Source organism: Macrosteles quadrilineatus, unplaced genomic scaffold (assembly GCF_028750875.1).
Source record: "Macrosteles quadrilineatus isolate MER2022 unplaced genomic scaffold, UCM_ALF_1.0 Scaffold_6__1_contigs__length_79288215, whole genome shotgun sequence".
Taxonomy (NCBI): domain Eukaryota; kingdom Metazoa; phylum Arthropoda; class Insecta; order Hemiptera; family Cicadellidae; genus Macrosteles; species Macrosteles quadrilineatus.
In genome coordinates, this window is record NW_026542599.1 from 53,433,876 (window position 1) to 53,459,923 (window position 26,048).

The 26,048-nt window shown below is 38.8% G+C and overlaps 1 protein-coding gene across 1 annotated transcript in view; it reads right to left on the reverse strand.

Moving 5' to 3' along the window:
* The window catches only part of LOC128996366 (PDZ domain-containing protein 2), a 536,662-nt gene that overhangs the window by 14,925 nt on the left and 495,689 nt on the right, over positions 1 to 26,048 (reverse strand). The gene's annotated exons all lie outside the window — the stretch shown is intronic.

Genomic DNA, 26,048 nt, shown 5'->3' on the forward strand with positions numbered 1-26,048 from the left:
TTTTCTGAAACATAGCAAGTTGGATTTTTGAGTAAAATAATTGTAAAAAAAATATTCCTCATCCCCAGATTTTCTTAAATTGACATAATATTGCCATTCAAAACTTTAAACGTTCACATAACCATCCTAATTTGAAAACAAAAACTATCCAATATAACTCGTATACATATTATTTCATTCAAAGTTCGAGCATGGAGCGCGACAACAACTATCTCGGAATCTTAAGCGTGAAGGAAGAGGGAATTCAGCACCGAATGAGGTACGGCACGAGGTTTGTACATTTTGTCGATATTTTTAGATCGAACCGGGAACTGCAGATAAGAGAGGCGTGCGTCTCGGGCGCTCACCTCTAACCTCCAACCTCCTCCTAGGTGCACGGTCGACCATCGACCGGCCGAAGGTACTGTGGCGATAGTCTGGACATATGCCCACGTTGCTGTTAGGGCAAAACATCGTGTAAGAATAGAGCCTTCATAACACCGGACAACACCGAAAAGTAAACAGTTTTTATCCTTGCTACAAAAAATACTGCTGAATGAATTTGACTTCAGTTATCAGTACTGTACTCTGATAATACAGTTTCAGTTAACAGAGACACAATTAAATATTTTTACTAACGGCATCAAGGATTATTCCTAATCGCGTTCAAAATAGGGGAACAAAACCACGATTAATTAAGAAAGGAACTTTGTTCTCCTGGAATGACAAAAGTAGAGAATTTCTTCCATTGGTTGAAATAAGAATATTAAGCACGGATAAGGAATAAACTTAGAGAAAATTATGTATGACACATTGGTTGGAGCCAGTCCATTAATTCACTACCACTACGTAAGCTACTTTAATGCTGAATGTAACAATATAAGTTACACAATCTAAGGCTTAGGTTATACCTCGGTTCTAGCCTAACCTAGCAAAATCTAACCAAATCCAACTTAAAATTACCTAACCCTAAATAGGATGTGTGGATAGTTACAACATTTTAACCTTGAAAAAAAACATTGCGATAGTGGATCAAGGGAAAAGGATCCATTGACTTTTGAATTACCGTACCAGATTTGTCTGCAACCGAAATATATTACTAATCCTAGAATTGTTTCCAAGAGGTTACAAGGATAAAAAGGACATTTGGCCACCTCCAATCACACTTGGGATTGTCACAAAAGACGCCTTCTATATTCCCGCCTCATATCAGTTGCCACTTTGAGTCAACCTCCATTAGTAATGCAACAGCTGGAGCGGCAACACAAAACAAGCTAGAACAGACGTGGCCCTGCATAATGTGTTTTGTTCAACTAATTTTCCCCTTTGGATCCCAAGACACTGAGACGACTGTTTTGTATGCGCGGTAGAAACATATTTTAACAACCTTGAAATTTCAGAGCATGAACATAATTTGTGGAGCGAGTACACGAATAAGAATTAGTGCACTCCCACTGTCAAAATTAAACATTGTTCAAGTTAGATACGGAGAATTATAATTGCCGGTAGAATAATTTAACACAGAGGCTACTAAGTATTAAACAAATCTGTTTATTATCAATAATAGTTAAATATTCCTAGTTCGAATCAGAGCATATTACATAACTTTTCTCTATACCTGTATCATCAATGTGACAAACAAAAAACCACAGACTATCCATCAAAATGTTCGTGTCGTTTAAGTTAGGCCTACGGTATAATAGTTTGCTTGCAGATAAACGAACAATAGTTCGTGTTATGCAAGAGATTCACGAAATCTAGGTCAATTCAGAATTTACACCAACAATAATCCAATTCATCTTTAACAATAACACACATCCAGAAAACATTCTATCGAAACGGATAAGTTAAAAACAACAAGGTGTCGCTAGGCTGGACAAAACAAGGTTGCCCTCAGATGCGGATAAGACAAAAGCCTTGGAGGAAGGAAGCGCAGGTGTCGAATGTAGGCTAATAGACGGTTCGGTAGCCCGGACAAGACTGCCATTACCGCTTCATCTCGTATAAACCGGACGAGACGTGCTCACTGCTCGTGCCGCGCAACGGGAGCTGGAGAAGAAACTTCAGCAGGCGCCGTCGTCCTGGGGAATGTTGAAGAAGAAATGCATTCAGTAAGTGGGGATTCTAGAGGTCGACCCGGCAAAGGAACGCTTGATAAGGTACTTGGGTTGCGTATGGTTATGGTTGAAATATTTTGTTTAGCAGAGGTGTTTTCACTTGATGTGAAATTAGCTTTGAATGTGTTACGTATGAAGGTAGCAACGCTTCGTATCGTGTGTAAATGTGTGAAAGGAGTCACTAATAGCAACTTCCAAAGCATTTTACTATATGGCTATAGTACGTTAATTTTGAGAATGCACTGCATGATTTTTATCAGAACTTAAATTGAACCAAGATAAATAAAGCATGCATATGGAGTTCAAATGAAACTGAGGCGCAAAACATAAATCAAAAGGATTGCGTTATCTAATTTCCCCCTGTTTTGTGACTGAGACTCCGAAAGACTGTTTGAATCTTTTCCTCGTCCCTCTTGAACAGGGGGACTAACTGTTGCAGAAGTAGCCAACACATACACTGATACAGTATGGGGTTTACAGTTTACATGCTAAACAAGAATCTATGTTCCCTCAAGGTACGACTAAAAAGTGAACAATTAAAACGACCGAGTTACCTTTTATTATTGTGAAGCCCAAGAACAGGCCTCAAAATGAGATGTGTGGCAAGAATATGTTACGAGTTTATCACTTGAGGTCAAAGACAAAGTTTTAATCACACAGTCCTCAGCCTGCGGTCGGCTGGAACCGAACGGTCTTGCGGGCAAACCCCGGAACGAAAATTACAAAAGCGATTCTGCAGTGTGGTCCTTATATGGCGCCGGCGGGACCGCTTCCACATCCACTTGCGCTTTTTGCGCCAACAGCCGCCACTGTGAGTACTGATTGATTCGCAGTCCTCGTTCATTCAGCCTTACAAGGCGCGTAGCGCACCGCCGATAATTGAGAGGTGAGCGAAAATAATTCACCAACTACCGACCGATCGCGCTGCTGCCGGCGTTTTGAAAAATGCCGTGACCTCTTCGGTTAGTAGAGACGACAATGTTTCGTTGGCAATGGGGTTTGACAAAGGTTTACTACATCTGAAACCGCGTTTTATACTGCAATTTTAAGAGTATTATTCTTTTGATATTGATCTAAAAGTTTAAAATTCTGTTTCTATTGGAAGAAATTATCAAATACATTGATTTTTGCCGTGTTAACAATTTATCGTTTTTACTCAAACATCAGACTTATAATTGTACGTATTTTCCACGAAAAACTCCTGCTAGTACACAAGTTTCTCCTACTGAATCCAAAGAAATCTGGATTCAAAAGACAAAAAGGAATCTGCAAGCACTATTTAATCTTATGCTATACCACAGCCACCGTGGCTATACACCGATCTTTTTTTCGCTACAATAAACGTTTTCTTTCTGACGATAACACCAATTGCCGTCTCAATATACACTACACACTGTTTGAGTTAGACAATTACCATTTTTATTGGCCTGGAGATAACTTAGCAAATTTTACGCTACGTCAAAATACCCTGTGTCAATGTGCATGTTGTTTGTTTTCTAATGTACAGTACAGTAAGGGTTGTTGTTTCTTATTGTGTTGCCCAACGCTGGATTATGATGACTCCGACGTCGAAATCGGCAATCTTAAATGTGAAGAAATAAACGTCTGCACTAAAATATCCACAAAGCTAAGAGCTAAGCTCTTCCACGTCGAAACTCACAAATCCTATTCCACAATGTTGACGCTGCACTGGAGAAGCAGTGGGGAGTATGGATGTGGATGTGGCTGTGGCGTTATTAACACGATATCTTAACACAATTAATTACCAGCGCTAACGAGACACGAGGTAACGCTCGACTGGTGAGATCTGAGACTAGGTTGCATTGACCTTGCAACCTTGGCTGGTCACGTGACCTGAGGATCCGAACACCGCGGAACTGAGCTACTAATGTGATCAACACAATCAGGAGTCCACATCCGAGTAGGCTATGCTCCGGAAACACTTTACACACTACTTCAACGGTGAGGAATTTAACGCGGGAGGGACGGGTACAATTCCCGACACATCCACAACGCTCAAATGGTTTTGGATAGCTTTCCCTAAAAGTGTATAAGTACTTTGTAAGTAAATCCATTGTCGATTTGTGGGATCTGAACGCAAGACCTCGGTACAGGAGTCCCGCTTTCTACCACTACCCCAGCTCGCTTCCCAGAAGTAAAATGAAGTAAGCGAATATGTTTTACAAGGAAGGGGTCCGTTGAAAATTCCACTTAGAGTGAGGTCAATGGTAACGGTAAGAATGTTTAATGCTGGTAGACCGGTATTTTTAGTAAATTATTCTCCTTTACTCTTTCTTACTTTAATTCGGTTAGTTAATCAGGTTAGGTAAAATGAGACATGCATTGCATATATTGATTACTTGTTTTCAGTTTGGTTTGTAAAAAAGACTAGGTCCGTTCCTTTTAACTTATTGCAGGATTTAGAAAATCCATTATTTCTAGTGTATTAATTACAGCGCTAGCTGTTGACTAGCGCCCGGAAACAGAACCAATGTAATCTATGAAATGAAATCTAATCGTTATAGTAGTGCATGCGAACAAACTACTTTTGTTAAAGCTGACTTTTAAAATGGGGGAAATTAAACAGATACAATAATGGAAACACTAGTAGGTAGGGAAATAAAAAGAAAATTACCTGATCACCGCACCATGAAGAAGGTTTAAGATATCATTCCTAATTTAGTAGCAATAAATGATCCTGACTAATGAAACCGCTGATCTTGGTCAGTAACAAAGCTACAAAGGTCATCATATACTATTCTACACTCATCCTTCACTCATATTTGGGTTAAAATACGCACCTAGGTAACGTTTCCATCTCAATGATTGATAATTGATAATAATTTAATTGATTTTTTTAATTACTAACCTAAAATAATTTATTTAGAAGAGTTATAAAGAAACCCAAACAGAGATTCAAGTGTAGTACAGTATAGCTGAAAGTGAAAAGTCCACAGTCAAAATAGCCCAATATAGCTGGAGTCAGTGGAGTCTATATTTAAAACTGACAAATACAGATGGGGGTTTTAGTCTACTGTAACCCTACTAGACCACTAAAGCCTACTACTTTCATTTTCCAAGCCAAAGCATGCATCTGTAAAAAGGTTTGCAGCTGGAATCTAAAGTTTTAGTCTACGTTTGTATTTCACGTCTATGAATTGAGTCAATACTTAGTATACTATGCATATTCTAGGATATACAGCCAATAAATTATTGTATATATGTCTATGGTTTGCAATGTATTTATCAGTTTATGCAAATTGCAATATATCTAAGTCTATGATTATGTCGTAGATGATACTGTAGTTTTGCCTACGTTTGTAGTTGACATCCAAAGCCAAAGAAGAAGTACGTATAACGGCAGTAATGTATATCTGGAGTCACTTTAGTCCAACTCCAGTTTGGAGTCTACATTTCGAGTTAACTTCAATAAGGTCTGATCTGTAGATACATCTATGGCTGAAGTCGATGGATTGAATCTACATGTATAAGATATTCATTAGTGAAGTTTATAGGTTGAGTCCACTACTATATCTGACGCGCATATTTGAAAACAAATCGATGGCTGAATTTTATGGCATGAGACTAATCTACGGCTCCATCTATAGCTATCGCACATATTCCTCTGCACTATAGTCCACAGCTCCATTTGTATCTGAAGTCCACAGCTGGACGCCGCTGCGACAAGGTCACTGACCCGTTGTAATTATCAAGGCCGCCATATTGATGACCTTGACTGACTGCCTATTGTCCTTGGACGATTGATATCACTCGGATCTCCGATCGGCTCCGGTGTGAAACTGGACATCGGGTGAATGACAGGTCGTCGAGCGTACGGAGATTGCTGTGTCTTTTGAGTCTTGCTGTGTGAATCAGAGAAAATCACAAACAAATACCATTCGAATTGTTTCACCCAAGGGAGGCAGACAACCTTGTGCCAGGGGAGCACAAACCCATGTTACTGATAAGATGACAGGTATACATAGTGATAAGCAGCTATCTATGGCCCGGTTCAGATGATAAGAACGATCGGAAAGATCAATACCGCTGCATGTTTGAGGAGCTTTAGATCTTTAGTCCTCAAACAGCTGATAAGAGCGGCTTTTGTTTGAATCGTAGAGGGTACAGTACTTTTCAAGTTTAGATACAATCTAATCCAAATTTTTACGGCGTTTTTCGTTCCAAGATTGGCAAGTGTTAAAGTAAATACAATTTCATATACAGTATAAGGATCTTGTTGGGAACAACGAGTATGTTATTGGGAATTTATATATATTTTATCTGCAGAAGGTGTTCGTGGAAGGGAGCCTTACTTGCATACTGCAATAGTTAACCAGTCTAATAAATACATTTAATCTAGGGAAGGAATTGATCCAACGGTTATTACACTTTTAAGAAGCAATGTTTCCGATAAAGAGGCGTAACAATAAACAGTCATCGAAATGAAAATGATTCCATAACGACCTCCGTAAAGTGGTATGAACACTTTACAACACCCAATTTAGATTTCAAAGCGGTCCTTTTACGGGCGTCAGAAATTCCGCAAGTGCCAATCGGTATTATATGCAGGAATGCGTCTTGTACTTACCAAACAACTCGAGGATCTGACTCAAGTTTGGTAACGGACTATGGAAATTGCATCACTTAGGTCGAAATTAAACCGCAAATCGACTCGCGACAGCCCGCTAAGTCATAATTGCAATTAGCATATTCACAAGTGCCACGGACCGGAACGGTAGCCAGGCGGAGCGAGTCTTTTTCTTCTTCCTTCCTGCCCAACGTGTAATCCATAGAGGAAGAACTTGGAAAGTGGGTTATTATAGTGCTAGAATGTGGTGGATTTATGAGTAGAAATCTGGGACTTTTTTACTATTCGCCTAGCTTGTAAAATGTTCCCAAGTCATCTAAACTACGGAATATTGCAATAGGAGTTTTGTTAATTAGTCTGTAAATAAAATTTAACATCTGATAAGGGGAGTCTGTCAATAAAAAAGATAACTACTATTTAATTATAAAGCATTAGTTACAAGACTAATGAGTCAAATATGCCTAATGGGCTTAGTTGAAAGAGAAAATAGGGCCAAACATAGAGGTCTAGATTGGCAAAACAAACCCAATGTCCCGACCTTTGTTTTGCCAACAAGAAAAACTAAAACACAAATGACTGCTTCCTCCTTTCACTTTAGATGCTTTCTCGGGACGACCTTGAAGATGAAGGTCCGGGTGGTGATTGTAAGTGATAAGTCGGGTCAAGGCCACTCTGGACCCTACTTTCTCCCAACTATCCGAACTAACCACCAGTGCATCTCATATGCATACCCATCTCAAAGAAGTGCATCTATAAACATAATAAGCGCTTCTCAAACGTCAAATGTTCATGCATTTGCGAGGTAGTGCACTTCTTATGCAAGTTCTCAAAATAGTGCATCTCAAAGCCAAACCCAACTCTAACTACTGTACTTCATCGCATAGACATACTACATAATTTACAACTAATTAATCTCATATACAAAATCTCGTACTGGTGCATTTCATGATTGCCGATCTTATATGCATACCCATCTCAAATTTAGGTATCCTATATGCATAGCAATCTCAAAAGCATCTCCTTCTCGAAATCTCATGTTGGTGCTTCTCATACCAGTACTCATCTCAATCAAGTGACTCTCTAGTGTCTTGATTTCAAATCCTTGGCGAACTTATCACCGCCAATTCAAGCCAAAACTCTATATAATAACACCGACCACCATCCTTGAAATTACTTAGTAAAACAACTATTCAAAAGTCTTCACACTTGACTACACTCCTCTTGATTGAGTCCCAATACAGCGGAGACTTCTCGACCGCAATGTCATCCCCGTCCTCTAACAGGACCTGAGGACCATATGGACGATGACTAGCGGACCAGTGACATCCACGACTTTAACAATTAAACATGACAATCACCTCCGTTAACCGAGTCTAGTGGTCACATCAATTATGTGCCTCTCACACTCATCTAATTATCTTCATTCAGTCCACAGTCCTTCCCTCTCACTTGTCATCAGTGGTTCACATTCCTCGTCAGATATTCCATTGTCCCTCGTTCACAAAGGGTTAACCTAGTCCTCACACGTTCCAATCCAACGCAACGAGTGTTGACGTTTGACGGTGGTATGAGAGTGTGTAAAGTAGTTGGTTTGAGATTTGCGCGATAAAATTTAGTATTGTGTAATTGACTTTGGTACTGGGACATCCAATCGGTATGGTTCAGCCATAAGATATTTCCTATTCAACATTAAATGTAGTGTTAACCTCTAATTTTCACTTTACATTTTTGATAATGATGCTATATAGACCTTTTAGTTTGTCAAGTTTAATTAGTTGGGGAATCCTAAAGAAATCAGCAATTGACAGAGTGTTACTGAGGAGGCTCAATACAACTACATTACACTTTTAAACTACTGGATTTTTTTAATTTTAACATGACAATGGAATGGCTAGTTCTATCCGTTGCCAACGCTTGTACGAGCTTGCTTTGACTTGCGGGAGTGTAGGAGTTTTGCCAACGGGTATCAGGTAGAAAGGGTCCCCATCCATGAATGGAGTAGGATCTCAAACAGTGTGATACAGTACTACTATTGGCATTCTATTTTGTCTTCCAATTGTTCAAATATGACAACTATGATTCTTGTGTTGATCCTAATAATCACACACTTTACGAGGCGACAATGTTTTTTTTTATATCAAATTGAAAAAGAGAATTACAAAAAAAAACACAGCTAGAGATGATAATTTAAATGGACAATCTTTACAACAAAGAAAAACACTGGACAAAACTGTTCCATAGATGATTTGTACTTTTGGTATCAAAAATCAACATGTGTGCATTACATAAGTGTCCTGGTAAATATAGTGTGATTTGAAGATTGTGAAAGAAAAAGCAGATCCCATATTAATCTTAATTCCAGGCCCACAGGCTTTTCCAAAACCGATAGTGACTCTTTCAAAAGTAAAAGGAAAGTTGTCCAAATCGTATTTAGCAACATTAACAAGTGTTTGACATATGAAAATTAGAAAATATAAAATCTGAGGTTTAAGAGTCTTCCGTAGTGGAAGCTATGTTGGATTTCTTCCCCATAAGAACAATGTTAAACATTACATCTTTGTGGACACGTAACGGCGTTATTTGTTAAGATATAGCTTTGAAATTTATAATTTGTATTTTTAACATAATAGACTCGTGACTGAGGTTTTTGAATTTCGAAAATCCATTTTAATTTCCTTTCAATAATTAGCTTAATTTTAAGCTAATTAATAATCAATTATTCATTATAAAAATTAAAAAATTGTGAAATAAAAAACGTCAATCTCTAGAGGACCGCAATTCCTTAAATTTAACTCCTTATCCATAATCATATGACAATTTGCTGATGAGATATTTGGACCCAAAGTTAACATTGTTCTTATGGGGAAGAAATCCAACATGGCTTCCACTACGGAAGACTCTTAAGAATACATATACACGATTTCCTTCTTGAAAAAAAACTTTTAAACCCCCTTAAAAATACAATACTGTACAGGGGAATGCCACCAATTAAACATCTTTCTTATATACTGGAATAAATTTATATTGTTTTAAACTACAGATACTATCAAGGCAACGAAGGTAGGATCGAAGAAAACCCGTTAAATTTTTAGCCTATTTATAATTTTTATTTTTATTTATAATTTCCAAAAAAACAATAAATTATAATTATAACTACAAAATCTAAACAAAAAAATCCAGAAGAAACCCTAAAGTGAAATCATTATCATACTCATTTCAACGTCCAATTATAAACAATTATAAACAATTGTCAATTATAAACAATCACAATCACATCGTTTTTCCGAGCGTTTCCGGTCTCGTAAGCATCGGAAGTTGCTCAATCGATTGCAAAATTCCTAGAACCCATGTGAACTGTGAGAGTTAATGTTTGCTCTTGAAAAAAGGCAATTAGTTTCTCAGACAATCGGCGCGCGGCGTTCCCTCCAAAAGAGCCGTCTCGGAAGCGGAAAGCGGAACTAAAGAAACAGTTCAGTCTAGAATTCTCTCATACAGTATCTGATTCCGTTGAAATCCTTTGAGGGTTTGCCATTTCCAGTTTCCAAGCGACTATAAACAAAGCTGCAGCTAGTTTTAAGCTTGTTGACAATACAAATTTTATTAGGTAGTGTCATTGTCAATGCAAGTCAATGGTCATTGTAAGCCAAGTTCGTGAACTAGTAGGTTACTATTTTCCAGTTCCTTAATTAATTTACTTTTGCGGCTGGCTTTGAAGATCACAATACAAAATAATATCAAAATAATTCTGCAGAAACATCAAACCAATCACGCATCCGTTTAAATTACCGCCCAGTTATCAGAAGGAAAACTAATATTGTATAACCGTATCGCCCTTAAACCGACAAACAGCCTCACTTGTTATCAACTTGTCACAGCTATTGAAGGGGACAAGGTCCAAATCCGAGGATAGGAAAATTGTTTCTGATTGTACATACTTTCACTTTCTTTCCATCTCTAGGCGCCGTATCACACCCACAACGCCTTGCGCCTTTTGTACCTCTCCCCGCCCAAACTGCATTCCTGCTTAGAAATCTGTAATCTGTGATAACCCGGATATTCTATTTATAGCTGCATCTGGACAAGTGACAACAAGTGCTTGAGTGAAAGTGCGAGTTAAAAAAGACATGACGTAATTTGCTATTCGAAGGTAAATGACTTGGGGATTTGTTTGGGGGGAAAGAGCAATTGAATGGTAAGCACAGTGTTAATGTCTTGTGCCCCAGAAAACCTTGTGCGGACAAAAAGTTAGTTAGAAAAAACTCATACCAAACGAAAAAACGTATATACTGTAATTAAGAACGAGATTTACCAAAATTGCATTTTGTACACGGTCGTTAGACCGCGTGAAATCAATATATATATATTTATCATGCCTCCCTTAGTTTTAAACACAATAGAACAAATAAGGTATCAAAATACAAGTAACAAACATAGGTCCAATATACAAGCCTTTGGAGCTTAAAGAGCTATTATTACTGTACTGTATTGTTCGTTATTGATGTGTTGGTTCTTGCAGGTTTTGAAACAATATCCTCAGTATTATTAGTTCCAAACCAACAACACATTAACAATTGCGTAAACTTAAACAAAACAATACAAATTTTTGCACAAAATACAAAAGTGTTAATCATCCATTTATTGAATAATCGTTATGCAGAACAATTAAATGTGGTTTGATTGGTTGCAGGCAAATATGCATGACTTTGATAGAAATAACGCAGTTAAGTCTCAACCTAATACTATAACATAGTCATAACTTGAAGACCTAAGTAATCTAATATCCATTTGATAATGATGCATCCGAATTCTAAACATAGGACAAGAAAATGTGTGAGAAAGGCTAGAAATATTACGAAAACTCATGGTATGGATAGTATTGAAAAGTATACCTAATCTTTACTGTGAGGTGCTTTGTACCAAACTGGTATTAATTCCAGGAGGTAACTGATTGGCAGCAGCAAAGGTCACACACAAACCGGTCTGAGGACTGACGACGGATAAGTGACAAGATACGACATCGGCGGTAACCGTTACGGCGTACCTGTTACCATTATGGCCAGTACCGAGACTGGTACCTATGACTGGAGCTGGAGCTATCTCGGGCTGAGGACTGACGACGGGTAAGTGACAAGATACGACATCGGCGGTAACCGTTACGGCGTACCTGTTACCATTAACATGGCCAGTACCGAGACTGGTACCTATGACTGGAGCTGGAGCTATCCCGGGCTGAGGACTGACGACGGATAAGTGACAAGATACGACATCGGCGGTAACCGTTACGGCGTACCTGTTACCATTAACATGGCCAGTACCGAGACTGGTACCTATGACTGGAGCTGGAGCTATCCCGGGCTGAGGACTGACGACGGATAAGTGACAAGATACGACATCGGTGGTAACCGTTACGGCGTACCTGTTACCATTACCATGGCCAGTACCGAGACTGGTACCTATGACTGGAGCTGGAGCTATCCCGGGCTGAGGACTGACGACGGATAAGTGTCAAGATACGACATCGGTGGTAACCGTTACGGCGTACCTGTTACCATTACCATGGCCAGTACCGAGACTGGTACCTATGACTGGAGCTGGAGCTATCCCGGGCTGAGGACTGACGGCAGATAAGAAAACAAATACGACATCGGCGGTAACCGTTACGGCATACCTGTTACCATTACATTGCTATGGCCAGTACCGAGACTGGAGCTGGAGTCCGAATTTAAATTGATGAACCAAATGTGAAGAAAATAACGTGGTATTCCAGGATTTTAATTTCACATTTTTAGACCAACTCCTCCAAAAGAAAGATCCTAGTGCTTAATATCAAGTCTCATCTCGTAATTCGTTTTGAAAATTAATTAATTAATTAATGTTATTGTGAGCTCTACGGAAGTCGACGTAAATCTTGTAATTCAAGGTAAAAATGAGTATTTTAGTTTTTTAAATAATTTTCAACTCAAAGAAACCCCATAAAACCACTGAAGGGTAAAACGAATCACTAGAACATTATAACTCCAACCCAATCAACTTCGGAAATTCAATTTCGCAACGAAGTCGCGCAATCACGAACAAAACTCAGTAAATCAACTTTAAGTTAAAAAAGACGAAACGACCAAATGAGTCGCAGCCAACCATAAAACCAAAACATTTCGACGAGGTCTCAGAGTGGAAGCGGTGATTTAAATATTGCAAATGTGTCGATAAAAGGCGGCGAACCGAGGTATTCCAGGGGCAAAAACCGAGGAGAATGCGGGTGCAAGAAGCACAATGGCGACGGGAATGTTGATATCCGTGAAAACTGAAGGCGAGACGGCGCGGTGCAGCGAGGCTACTGCGCAGACGTAGTACTAGTGCACGCTTTGCGCGGCAAACCAAGCAGGAATGGCGGGAACAGGTGATACACGGCGCATCTAGTAAAACAAAAGAATGTAATTTTATGTTGCATTACGTAATTGTTAGTTATAAAATCGTTGGGTATATTGCGCTGCTTTGATCATAAGAAATGAGGTACAGCTTTGGTATAGGTGGATTACACTAGATAGACATTGGCAAATATCTAACCTCAGCAAAAAGTATAGAAATTAATGCGAAATCCAGGAAGAATTGAATACGACGGGTGAAAGATTACACACACGCATTTACCATAACTAACACAATGAGCGTTATACCCGTTTATATCAGTCAAGGGAAAGCTGCAAGTACTTGATCTGCCCGTTGCTATATACATAGACAGTTGCCTATGATCGTCTTCATACGTTTCCAATGACTGAAACATGATGATGGCCAAATAGCCTTCACTGTACACCTCAACAACCGAGTTAAAAACCGATCAACTGCGCCATCCCAGTGGCATCAAAAAGTGATGATTGACAGGAAGAAAAACTGAATCAGATTAAACCGAGCCCTTGAAAGGTTAGTGGAAATGCCAGCTTGGACATTACCTCAAACACTGATGACAGGCGGTGACAGTGAATGGTACTGGAACACCCTGTATACTCTAGCCGCAGCCCGTGCTTGTGTGCAAAGATTAACGTTGTGGAGTTCATTTTATTTAGTTTCTATGTGTCTCACTTTCTGATATTATGCTACCACACTCGTTGAACGATTGAACGTTTCTAATTCAAATAGCAACATTCAAGAAAACGTAATTTGACGAAATAATAGTTTAGATTTGATTTTGATACGATAGATAAAAATGTTCATTGTATGGATTTTATGTGTACCTACTATTTTTATGATAGTGTCGTTTTGTAGAGTATTTACACTTACTGCTGCATTCTCACTTTTTTCTATATGATAGGTAGAATTTTCACTCAATAAATATTTCACAAAGACGCATTCAAAAATAATATAAAAACATTTCACTTTGGCACAAACAAAAACAAAATTTACAGCTTATGAACGAATACACGAAAAAAGGGGAAGTATAGTAGTTCAGGGCAATTGTGTTTTTCTTGCAGCAAGAACCTTAGCATGTACAGGTTTATGACATGCCATATGAATTTTACATCTTCGTTTGTTTCGATTGAGGGAATCTCACTACATTTTATTGACGTTATATTTAGCTCCCAAACACTATTAGTTGGCAAGGGACTAGACATAAATACCCTTTGAGTTAGTAAATATAATAATTTCCCCCTCAAAAGAACTACAAAATTATAATTTTCCTATTGAATTTGTTTACCTTTTTTATGAGTTTTTTAGTACCGGTATTATTTAAGGAACTGGACAAGTAGTTGTGTACTATTCGCGAGAACTTACTAATGTTATACTGGGAATAAATATGTTCCTATTACAACTAGAACTTAATCATAATAGTTTACTAATTTTGACATTTACATACTCAGCACAAACGCCTTGAGCCTATGAAATACTCCACTGGAGTGAAACGCTCTCAGCGGAGTCAATAAAATTATGTTGACACTTCATTGCCAGTCACTTCACTCCGACCGTTTGAACTGCAAATGTCTGTGGGTCTAAATATTTAGGGTTTCATAAAGGCAAAATTTAAATATCCCCGTGCCACCTGTCTAGTCAGCTGTTCACGCGGTTCACACCATGCAGCCTGGTGACCAGTCAGCTGTTCACGCGGTTCACACCATGCAGCCTGGTGACCAGTCAGCTGTTCACGCGGTTCACACCATGCAGCCTGGTGACCTCGCTGTTGCGAATCCGTGAAATTGAATTAACTTTCCTTTGTGCCTGGACAGAAGCGATTCACCACGTGGTTGACGGTCCAGGACCGGGTAGGGTTGGTAGGGTTTCGGTGGTTGACGGTCCAGGACCGGGTAGGGTTGGTAGGGTTTCGGTGGTTGACGGTCCAGGACCGGGTAGGGTTGGTAGGGTTTCGGTGGTTGACGGTCCAGGACCGGGTAGGGTTGGTAGGGTTTCGGTGGTTGACGGTCCAGGACCGGGTAGGGTTGGTAGGGTTTCGGTGGTTGACGGTCCAGGACCGGGTAGGGTTGGTAGGGTTTCGGTGGTTGACGGTCCAGGACCGGGTAGGGTTGGTAGGGTTTCGGTGGTTTCCAACTCAATACGGAGTCGCTATCTTTGACTCACTTGCGACAGAATAATTTATTCTAGAAAATGCTGGGTCTAACTTCACTTTAAAATGTGTAAATCAAGCATGAACGTAGTTCAGAATAGTGTAAACTTGCTTTAAAACTAATCCAGGCTAGGATTTATTATTAACAGTACTTTAGTTCATTGCAGTGATTAACTATTATGACAGTGGTTCCGATAAATCTCATAATATTGCTGATGATTGAAAATTGCATTACCGTACTTTCTTTACGTGATTCCCAGTGAAAAACTATTTTCAATGTCACCTATTGTTGTATATATTGACCATCAATAACATTTACAACTACAACAACGCTTTTATTAATATTTAGGTTTGTTGCTGCTAATTTAAGGTAAACAATATTAAAATAAGGGGAAAACACTCAATTAAACCCTAGCTAACATAGATTTTACAAAAATGCTTTGATATGTGGAATTTTTGAATTTTACGAACTGAGAACTAGAATCACAAACAATTGCCTATTCTAAATACAAAATGTACATATTTAACAGATCTCATACAATATTTCTGAAACTCAAGATCAAAAAGTATTCTTTAATAGAATTGTGTGTATTAGCTTATTCAATCCTTGATTAAGCCCAAAATTTATAAACATTACACAATAGTTACCAAAATGTCTACCTTAAAACGACACGATATACTTTAAAAAAAGCTCTCAAACTCTGGCTCTGTCCTACACAAACAACATCCAAATCATGTATGATTACCAAACTACTTATGCGCCGGGACAGGTATGATGCTAGATGACGTCATAGGGGCAATAAGCCCGCGCAATTGTGCCTAATTGGCGCGCCCCGCCCGGCGCATATAATTGACTCTGAAATAATGCAATTAATACACCAACACCGCGTAATGCAACAGCTGTGTGTGTCTACAGTGAAATTATTCTTAGATTGTGCTTGCCTCATCACTAGGTGGTTTTCAGGTTTTAGAACTAAGTCACTAAGTTTGGTGTGTAACAAGCACCTGGTTATGGTCTTAGGTTGGTCCTATGAACCTAAAGAGCATAACAGGAAATCTCATCAGGTAAACCGCAAACAATAATTGTTGGTGAAATATTATAATCGTATTGTCTTAAAAGCTGGTTTTGTTTAAACAAATCTCATTCCTCACACAGTTATTTTTTCGTGCAAAAGCGATGTAAATTATATAAAAAATTGTTTCATGACGCTTTTCTGGATTTTTCGGTTACCTATCCGAAGGAAATTACAATACTATTTTTACCTACGACCGTTTTTTAAAGTAGCCAGTAGTTTCAGTACAGTTCTTAGAATTGAAAAGTATCTCATAACAGCATTGTTTACATTCATAACAGCATAGTTTTACTCATAACAACACGGGTAACGGACCAATGAGGTTCAAGGATTGAGAGAGAAGAAGCAAAATTGTAATGATTCTAAATTCAACTAATCAGCTGTTCAGTCCAATTTAATTGTTGATTGGTGCAATTAGTATTTGATACAATGTTTCGTTGCTTCACTGTCAGTGGCAATTGGAGGTTATAAACAAAAACATAACCTCTCTTAGAAGTTATGAGTAGTGATTTTTAGTAATTAAAACACCGTCGTAGGTAAAGTAGTGTACGCAACTCGCCAAGGCTCGTACCTTAAATTTTCTACTCGTGTCGTTAACACTATCTTTACGCAATCGTTGCGTAAACTACTATTTTATTAACAGTTACTAGTTGAACTATATGTACACTACACCATTATGATGCTCAAAGAAATTGTGAATATTCCGTTTTCATCCGAAAATATGTTCTTTTTAAAAGCTATTCTGCTGAAGATTACTACAATAGACGAGTAATGAAGTTAAGCATGAGGCAACACATCACAAAGGAGCTGGACCAGATTAATTCAATGGGTTTCATCCTTTCTATTAGAATTTAATATTTAGTGGTGTTGGGTCCATTTCTTTAATACGAAAATAAAATTATTTACAAAACTAACAACCGCTTAAAAATTTCAATTCAACCAACATTCACCATCCATTGATCCATTCAAAGACCTTCCATTCAATGGAAAATCCAAATGGCGCATTGTAATATTTTACTGCTCAATTATCCCACTTAACTAATACAGTAGCGCAACATTAACTTGTCTAAATTGAATGTCTTAAGCTGTTTTACTGGACCATTTACAAGTGTTAACCAAGAAAATGGGAGCACCATCGTATAATCGCCAACAATAGACCAATGGCGCATTAAGATAAGCTACAATTACATCTAGTTAATGGGCCTCGAACAATGGAACGTGTGACGAATTTTACCGACAGTAAAATCTCAAGGGCACAAAGTGCACGAGGAATAAGTACGACGGTTTAAATTTTGACGTGATAGTTTTATACCTGACAAATGTATAGAGTTTAGAAACGATACAGAATCATTCTGTGGTGCAAAAGTTGTGCAATAAGAATCGATTGATCAAATTAATAGATGATTCACCATACGGCAATACTGTACCACTGTTTCTGTACAAATCGTAATCGACATCAGTATAATAACGCAGAAAAAGGCAAACATTTATTTTTTTTATTATAAAATAATTAGGGGGATAACTTGTATGTTGGCATTTCATAATAAAGTTAGCACATTTATTTGATTCATTGAAAGCTTTGAACCCCGTTTATTTCCAATTACAGTATCAGCAAACGTAAGCCCCCAGTGACCCAATGTTGTTTATACTGCCGGTATAACTAAATGTTAATTCCCCCTACTACCATTTTATTAAAATAGCGACTACAGTATAATACCGATTAGCCTGTGGGGTTGCTAATGGGGTAATATTCTCATACATCCCAAAAAACACCACACAAATATAAATTTCCGTAAAAATAAGGACACGATTTTTCTTTCTTTGAAAACTTTCTTTCCTCTAAAATCAGTAAATGTAGCCATTTAAAACAAATCCTGACTTCAAAAATGTGTTTGCGCTCCAAACTAGATTTCCGACAATGGGATCAGCATTTACGTAACGCAAGACAGACATAAGCAAAGACAAGTACGTCATAAGCAAGTAGCCCTATAGGCGTCTGTTGTGCAACTTGTAGTACATTCCATTAGGGTAGGTCTCACAGTTGACTGTACATACAGCAAGTACAGTTCGCTAAAGATATAACTTAAATTGGCGTGCTTAGTTAAAATTTGAAAATTTTTACTGAATTATACTTGTATGAGTTCAGGACAATCAAGCCGACCGTGGCTAGAGAATTCAAGTTTGGGATGAGTACTTTGGGCTGAGCCCCAAAATATGTACGTTTATTTAATATCCGATACGTGATCAAAATTTAACAGTTTGAATATGTAAAAAAGGAGGCCTTGGTGTGAATCTGGACAAACGCACTCCATACAAAACATACCTTAATAGTATTAACTCTGTGAGGCTATGAAACACACAAACAAAAGCAAAATCCCTGAAGGGTCCAACATTAAATTTGCATCAATCAATCACCACCACCCGGAACTACTAGCACTAGGCCTACTTAGCGTGGGAGAAAATCCGACTTGCCGGACTAAACATCAACAAATAGACGCCTAAAGGAGGATTGCGCCATTGGAAAACACGGGTCAAGGAAGAGTTGGAACAACAAAAGATATTTCAAAATAGCTCATGGACGGAAAACAACGCGATTGCGGGGGTAAAAACAGTGTTCGTGTGGGGTGAAAGTTTGACAACAGGTGGTTGTCACATTAGTGGCAGGTGTGGGGTACAACCCTTAGCGGGGGTTAGACCACTCACTGATAGCGTAAAACAATTTATTACTTCCCCTAGCTGTTGATTTATTTCTCCAAACAGTTACAATCTGCATTGTTGTCGATTCGCAGTAAAAACCTAAAATAAAGTGCATTGTAATATCGAGGCTTTGTTTACTGTTTTAACATAGTGATCTCCGTCGACAATGGATACTACAGGGAGAATTCGCGTCCAGTTGGTATCTGAAGATTGTTTAAATAGACGTGTGTTGTTTGAGTCCGTTAAGGTCAACTTGCGCTCTTCTCTTATTTTAGATTTATTAAAATAAAATTGGAAATATTTGTTGGGGATATCAGATTACCGAAACTTAAAAAAGGGTAATAAAGGAAAAGAAAGAAAGGTGTCCGAATTCATTGCTATTTAACGTTGATATTGATAAAAATTTAAATTCGATCCAAGTAAAGTGGGAGTTTAGAAATAAAACACCATTAAAAAATTGATGGCAAAGAGTAACTTCTTAACCACAAGACTTAACTCACTCCTCCCTTATAGATTTGTCGTCCTACACATCCAAAAGACAAATAATATTTGGCCCACTTTAAATTCTACCAAGCCAATTTATAAAACTGGAAGTAAAGTAGGTTGTTCTGGCGACGATAACAGACCCGAAAGTAATGGCGCCATAAGCAACGTTGCCAAACAAGCCTAAGTGATACCGGGTCGACCAAATATAGGGAGACAAACGACGTCTTCGGTTGGGACTTCAGAGCTACATGACACTAGACCTGGCCACGCCTCTGATGACATACGGTCCCTGGATCAAGGCCAGATTGAAAGCCACATTGTTGAATGAGGAGACAAATCAGAATAACCGCGGAGTTAGGCCTACTTTGATGAAAATCAGAGGCAACAGGTTTAAAATTATGACACGTGATCGTGCCATAGAATAATGTGGCTCATAAAAGCAATACGAATGTGTATTGTCATTCATGTCTTCAAACTCAAGGGTTATTTTATTTTCTTGTTATAACTTCTAACATTAGCTCAATTATCATAATAGACTGTGCTAATTTTACAGTTAGTGAACATGACAAGAAGTTAATATGGACTTAGTAGCCTACACATCAACACTCTACACGTCTAAACGTCTTGAAAAGCACTCGATTTTGTCTTGAGCTGAAAGGACATTGAAAGTGACAGTAGATTTTCCTTTGATTTGTAATTAAGTCTTCGGTTACAATACCAGAGAAACAGCAGTATTTTAAAAATACGATTCGACCATGAAGATGGTAAATCTGTAGGGGAGCAGGTTTAATCTATAGGGCATTGTCAATGGACAATTCCTTTTTACGCCAGGTTGTTTTGCCCAAATATTTAATTGTACACTCAGTTAGATCTGATCGTATACACAGCACACTTAACTCTAAACTTTGGACTTTTAACATTCTCACACACAAAGAGATATTCAAAACACCCTACTTCTACATTGGGTAAGTTGCCAAACATTTCACGTGCTTTCAGATAAGCCTGACGAAGAACACAATTTGGTCAACCTCACACCAATCTTTTCATTGGCCTATCTATTTCCCCGCCAACGGTAAACGTCGCAGACAACAGGGCGTGACCGCGAACTGTAATCAATTTCGAGTTTTCTGTCCCCAGTTCGGGCGCCATTTGTACGGACCCGCCGACGGCCAGATGTTCGGACTTCGCCCACGAGACGGACTTAATGGAAGTCGCAATTGCAAGGTGAGAATAAATAAATGAGGTCAGGCCGGACACCGGTTCGTATTGTAAAACTGTGTTATGATGGACCGGAAAGCTTAAACTTGAAAGCCAAGGCCTCCCGATAGCCAGCGAAGTTAAAGAACGTTTTCCGACACTACTGACTCTCCTATATAACATGCTCCATAAACAGATCATTGCTAGAACTGTTCATACCGTAGCATTTGATTGACATTACATTTTAAAGTAGATATCTAATTTATACGGACCTGTTTTCCCTTAAGAAGTTTATTAAACTCAATCAGAAAATATTTTGAAGTCCGTGTACGAGTGCGCTGCTTGATAAGATAGTTTAAGAAAATACTTTCATATTGCAAATACCATTACGCTCTCCTCATAGCAGCAAATACCTTTACTCTGCATACATGTGGTTAATATCTTAGAATCTCACAGAGGTACACCGGTCCGGGCACTCAATTAAACCAAATGTAATAAAAAACTTTGCCAACATTTAACCATGGGAATATATTTAACGTACCGTATCTCTTGTCAAATGCTGGAATGAGCCAATGAAAAAGAAACATAGCTCACTTGTAAGTAAAGTCCAAACAAAAACTACGACATCAGTAGGAAACACCTAGGTGTCAACAGACGGATAAAAACTCTTGCAAATTCCTTCTCAATAACCGAATCATCTACAGATTTAACTACATAAGGTTCACACGGAAGGTAAGGTGCAGTAGTCACACCCAGTAAGTGGTTTGATTTACTCTGCAGCCAGTAAAGGTGAGGCCATGCTAATGGACAATGCAGCCAGACTTGTCCGCAAAGACTCACCTACTTCTACTTCTGGTCGACCTTTCTCCACGAATGTTCTGGGAAAGGCTGAACGCTGAACGTGTGACGCCTTCGAGTCAATCGTTTGTGGAGAGAGCGTTGACGCAACTGGTGGAAACGATTTTGATTGTCGTTTTGCGAGGGAAACGTTCTAATCAAAGCGACTAGGACGTCAGAATCACTTGAAAGTCATGCTGGGATCGTACTCACGTTACAAGGGGATGGATGTCTATCCGATACCCATACATACGCGATTTTTGGCTGTGTTTGTGTTGTTTGTTAGGGTTTGTTGATACTTTTTTTAGTTTTTTTTGGGAGGAAGGGCTTGGAAGGCAGGAAGCAAATGTCGGAAAAGGAATTGAGAAAAAACTAGGATCGATACTTCAATATCACGACTAAATTTAGATTATGTAAAAGACAAAATACAATTCTCGCACAAATGGGAGGATTTTTCAGAATGGTAAATCGAAAGCTTGTTTTTATGTTAGGTCCATGTTAATGATACTAAGCGTCAACGAAATTTTCTTTATCTCATTTTAGGGGGTATTTAAAGATTTGTGCATTGTGCTATACTGTTTGAGTATAGATCCAGAAGACGAGCTATTGTTTGTAATTTAGATTGTTTGAGTAAACTAGTCTTGAAACCAATAAAATAACAAGAAACAAATTGTAAACAAAAACACCCCACTAGTTGCACCGGACGAAACACGGAGCTAACATTTAAATTATCTTCAGATAAGGATTTTAAATCATAGATCAAACATATTAGGAAACGGTTAAATCTACTAAGGGAGTATGTTTAATATGCTAATGTGTATTCCTGTTAACTTGGTAACCAAAAACAAACTATTTGTATAACAAAATAGCCTGGACAAAATCAGCTACTACGTAAAATAGCTAGACTAGCTAAGTAGACCTAATGATAAAATTTATTGTACAGTATAACCTCTAAGTATGTTTGATTACTAAATAATACAAAATCAAGATTTAATAAACAAACGTGCGCCAAATTAAACATTAAACAGAGTAAAATATATATTGGCTTTATAAATACACATGCTAACATACGAATCTTCACCTGTCGAGGAGTCACACTGTCCACCATACCTGCAAAAGAAAATTCCAATTAGCATACTAAATCACAACAAATAGGCCAACATAAAAATACAGAAAGCGTACTAAACCGCCAAACACAAAACGAGTGCAACAAGCCGATACTCGGATGATGCAAACAGGAACGGAAGACGAGAAATGTTGAAGAATTGTTTCGTTACGGTTTCCACTTCATTTTGGCAATGAAAAGAACACTTGGACGTGGGCTGTTGTTATGCAGAGCTCTAGGTGAGTCAGGCGAGGCCAAGGCTAAGGCACAGGTGGTGGACTGGTGTGGTGCAACAATTCTATCGATTGTCGGCTTATGTTCTGCTATGAAGAAATACTGTTTGACAAAGTTGATGGGGAAGAAATTGCAAAGGGCCTAAATGATTTTGCACCAACACCAGTGGAAGGATTTCGCTAACGGTGCAAAGCGGCACAACAATTTCAAACTGATGTGGATAAGAAGAGGATCGAAGCCGTTACTTAAATCCAAAACGATTTAGGGTACACAATAATAACACGTAAAATATGACACCAGCACAAGATTGCATTGACGAAGTGGTTCGCAAGAGATGTGGTTTTAAAAGTTTTAAAAACATAATATCTCGAATATTTTACTACGAGAAAACGTTGACCATTCAACACCACGGTAGACACAGAAAAGAAATATATTCTTCAGTATATGCAAAACCGTTTCAAATACCATGATACAATTTAGATTAATAGAAATACATCAGATATTTGCAAGAGACTAATTAATTATACGTTCTTCGTGATTAAAAGTTACTAGTAGGCCTAATAATACGATAAGCTGAGACCAATTCCCCTTCGAAAGAGCGTACGTCCTCCTAAGTCATCTAAATTCCTCAAAGCAATAAGCAAAATGAGCTTCAAGCCATACAAAAGGAACAAAATCAAAATTCACAGTAGATACACACACTCTAGACTCCCATGGTTCGGTGTTCAGATTGCTCCAAGGCGTCATAAACCACTGAGTTTCGCCAGTCTAACCGCTCCATTGCATCCTGCCCGAGGCGTGATGAAGTAAATTAAGGCATCACTTGAGAACCGAGGAGCGCAAGTCAGCATTCCGACGATTTGCCTCAGTTTCACGGAGTGCAAATTATACCGTCCTCCGTGTACACCCGTGTCTTTACTGTCAGTTTATCCGATGCGTATACAGTTCGACACCGCAGTTTGAAGAGAATATGAGCACCAACACATCTTGAGCTTCAAGTTTTCGTATAGCAGTGTAGGCCTACAATCGAGAATTTTCGAAGTCATACTTTAGAAATGGGGTTTCGTCTGTACTTATTTTGTTAACCACCCAAAACCCGTTTTAGACTTGTTCTTCAAATTGACCGGAATTAGTTTAGTTTCAACTGAAATACACCCATCCTACAAACAAATCACTGACCCTATAGCATCGAATCTTGAGCTTTTCCCGTCCGTTAATCTATGCCACAGTCAAGGAATGAGACGTATCATCTCTTCTCCGTGCTTCTGGAAACCCCGATAGTGACCTCAAGTCTCCCATATATTCCCAAATTTCCAATCCGTTGCATGTTTCCTTATCCATACTCAAGTTAGAGGCCTATACAGCCACTCCAAATCGCCTTGTCATCTCAAAATCTCCGCATTCACAAATCTCCCTGACGATTTCCAAACTCGTAATCCACCCCCTTGAACTTCATCCATCCCAAAGTTCCACACCTATGCCAATAATTTCCCATCTATTCCCAAAGTTCCCAGCGGACTTATCCCAAACCTCCCCATCCGTTTCCAAGCCACCATCTGTCACAAAGCTCACCATTTGTCTATAGCTTATCAATCAACCGCTCCCTCGCGCAGTTGGCGGTTGAATGAGTCAGTTTGGAATGACTCAGCGTCGATAAATTGCGGCCCGCGGTCTGTAACTTCTCTCGTTGGCTGCACTCCAAGAACGTTCACTGATCAGTGATCCAGAGACCGGAACTGCGCTTCTGGGCCGTCCGGAGAACAAGAGGCCGATGGCATCGGCAAAAAGGATTTCCTAGAACGTGTCACGTTATCTTGGTGTCACACCTGAGTCGGAAAAGAAAAAAAGTTGTCTTTTACGAATGACCTTATGAAAATTTTAATAGGAATGAAGAGCATAAAATAGACTAGCATTACGAATGGAGAAGTGGCCTAAGGCGACGCCAAGGATTGGTTTTAGCTCATGCTGATGTAGGCAAAAAGGAAAATAACTTTTCAGGAAAACGTTTGTCAACAGACCAGAGAATGAACTATCACATACAATGTTACATATGTTTAACTGGAACGCTCTAATGCCAATTCTACTTCGCAACTCCCTTCAAATATTTGACTACTAAACATCAACACACTCGAATATTAGCATTATCATTAGTTTCCGACTCAATCGCCTATAATATGTATTGAATACTCCCCAATCTTACCTTTGCTCTGTCCATCCTCATATATTGGTAAAACCCTAACAAGACACAGTTTTCACAGACAAGAACTGTAGTACATATTCTGTAGAACGGTACAGAACTGCAGAATGACTAACTGGCGCGCAGTAGTGACATAGACGTCAGCTGAAAGTCGCCAGCTGTGTAGATTCAGGTGTCCGCGACACAGTAAATATACAGAGTTCTGGCATTCCGCGCTACCAAAGTACAGTTTTGTGGCTGGAGGTAGTGTCAGTGGAGTTGTTTAATCTCACTGCTCTCGAACTCGAATCGATTGGGGCCTACTTCAATCTACAGTTAGTCAAAGAACTATGAAAATGGAGAGAGGATTATATACGTTTAAATGCCAATAAATAACAAGGCTACAAACGTTAGTAAAATCTTGCCCCTAGTAAATTTTAAGGCAAGGTTGATTAAAAGCTTCCAAAAACGTCCACGAAGCTTATGAAAATGTAATATTACAAATATTTTCAACCGAAAACATGTCCCGTAAATTAATTATCTCTTTGGTGGTTTGAAACTAAAGCCAGATCATCGGATTTAACAAATGGTCTTGGCTTTTGAAAATCTAGTCTTGGGCAGAAACAAAGCCACACAAGGCACACCCACTCCATTCCACAATCGTTCGGTAATATTCAAACAATGTGTTGGTGTTTCATCTTTTCCTGATGAATACTAAAAACCCCATGTTTTTGTGTCAAACACGACTTAAGATGACATTCAGTTAGGAGACAAGAAGAAACTAGTTGACATTGGGCCAAGAGAAAAATACTGAACTTGAAACCATACGGGTGCAAACCACCCAAACCTCATCAAGGGAGACTCAAAACCGGCGAGTTACGATGCAATCTGTGAACCAGTTCGATTGTTATCTGGAGCTATCCATTACCCCTGTGTAATCGCCGCGTTAACGGACCGGGCTGATAACTAGTCAAGTTATTGTTATTTGCCCATTGCGCAAGCTGCCAATTA